Here is a 2,294-nt window from a genome sequence, read left to right as displayed (position 1 = left end):
TTTCAAAATCTGAACTTTCACGGTGTGGGGTATTGAGAGGAAGGTGCGAGGTTGAACACAAACCAAACGAAGGGGGTGGTTTCATATTTGTTTTCAAGTTCGCCGGAGATGGGTAAACGTTCAACGATCTTTTGCAGGTCGGTGTTATCACCAGACTATGGGCAGAACAATATAAGAATACAAACAGTAATAAAAGCATAAACAGTAGTACGAAACAAGAGTATAAATAATCAAATAAATATACGTACTTGGTAGTTGCAGGATATCGCCAAAGGAGACAGTAGGTTGGATCGAGTCATATCTAGAAGACACTCTCCTTAAGGTCTTTAATCGCCCCTTATTAGTGCAGACCGGGAACAGTGCGATTATACCTCCAAGATGAAACTACCCACTAATCACTAAAGACGACACTTCCAAAGTGATTACAGAAGGGGTCCGAAAGCTATACTCAACACACAGAGACAGTAAAGACGGACAGAAACACTCTTTGATGAAAACAGAGAAGAATCATGCCTTGAGAAGCAACAAAACAGGAAGAAAACGAAGTGAAGTTACCCCTGCCAATACCCTTGTATATATAGAATACGTAGAGGCAGGTTGTAAAGGTTTGTCGTATACAGGCGTCCGTATACCGTACATGTACTTTAAGTGTCTCCTTATGTGTGTACAGTACCACTACACACTCGTATAGGTACTGCGGGTGCATGTATAAAAACAAAATTAAGATATTTATATACACCCACACCCGGATTTGGTTCAGTTCAGCGCGCGCGCGATTTAAAAGTACCCCGGACCAACCCCCCACACAAGTGAGAGGACACACTTCTCTCTAAGGAACCCATGTTCCTTAAGGACCCATGAATACTTATAAGCAAACTCACATCCTTGAAGCTAACCAATGTGGGACTAAACAACATTAGTTCTTTTACAAATGCAACTCAAAATCTGGAGAAAAATGAAAACTCAAATTTGAATAAGATTGGTGAAAATACATTTCAGACAAAAGATAAAAGATAAAGACCACATGTGACAAAGACCTTTTGAATCTTTAGTATGATGAGATGGAATGAAATTGAATATAATTTTATTACATATAATTTTTATCCAACAATCCCCCACAAGATTCAAAATGTCGATAGAGTGACAAAAGTGTTGAGTATATTAGACATAATAGGACACATCGTTGCAGGTGTCTTTCGGACTTGAACCTACACTAGGTCTGATGAACTTCGCTACAGAGTATGGGTGAAGTCAGACTTCTTAAACCTTTCCTCATTGGTGTAGCCGGCAAGCTCACCACCCATATCCTATCAGTCGATTTTACGTGACGTACCCTTATAAATTAAACGGACATTTTACTCTGTCTTTCAAATAGAATCCGGCCTTGTCCCATATCTTGGTATTATAGACGTTTAGAGAGTTCGCCTTTAAAACTCTCATTGGTAGGCGGCCTCACCTCCTACATCCATTTAGGTCAACCCACAGTGTGCACCACAGATAACACACCCCCACATTTCGTGAGATTTGGTTTGATTAAGAGTTAGTAACTCAACCTCTTCCATTGTGGTGGTACTACCTTTCCATCTAACAGAATGAGCAACTATTGGTAGTACTCATCAGATCATCCGGTGATTTCGTTTGTACCCTTTGAACCTAATCTAGGAGTTAAACCTCTTCATAGGTTGGGTTTCCATCACATGACCTATGTCACAGGCTTTAAGCCCATTCCCTTAGATGATTCTATATAAATCTTTGTAGGCATTGGTTTTGTGAACATGTCTGCTAAATTGCAGTCCGATTTTATAAAATCGATAGCTATTGTTCCCTCATTTATATACTGCCTCACAAGATTATGTCTTAGGCGAATATGCCTCCTTTTTCCATTATAGACTCTGCTTTTAGCTTTAGCTATAGCCGCCATGCTATCACAATGAAGTGATATTGAAGGAACAGGTTTTGGCCATAGTGGAATATCTGTCACTAAATTTCTAAGCCATTCGGCTTCAGTTCCTGCCTTTTCCATGGCAATAAATTCTACTTCCATCGTGGATCCTGTCCCACAGGACTGTTTAACCGATTTCCACGAAATCGCTCCACCTCCTAGTGTAAAGATATATCCACTAGTTGCTAACGATTCATTTGTATCTGATATCCAGTTAGCATCACAGAAACCTTCTAGTACAGTTGGGTTTCCGCTATAATGAAGACCATAATCAACGGTACCTTTTAGATACCTCAATAGTCTTTCAATAGCATCCCAATGTTCGTTGCTCGGGTTATGAGAATATTGACTC

The sequence above is a fragment of the Telopea speciosissima genome, chromosome 10, assembly GCF_018873765.1.
Source record: "Telopea speciosissima isolate NSW1024214 ecotype Mountain lineage chromosome 10, Tspe_v1, whole genome shotgun sequence".
NCBI lineage: Eukaryota > Viridiplantae > Streptophyta > Magnoliopsida > Proteales > Proteaceae > Telopea > Telopea speciosissima.
The sequence above is the reverse complement of the archived record's forward strand: the minus strand, read 5'-3'. Positions refer to the sequence as shown.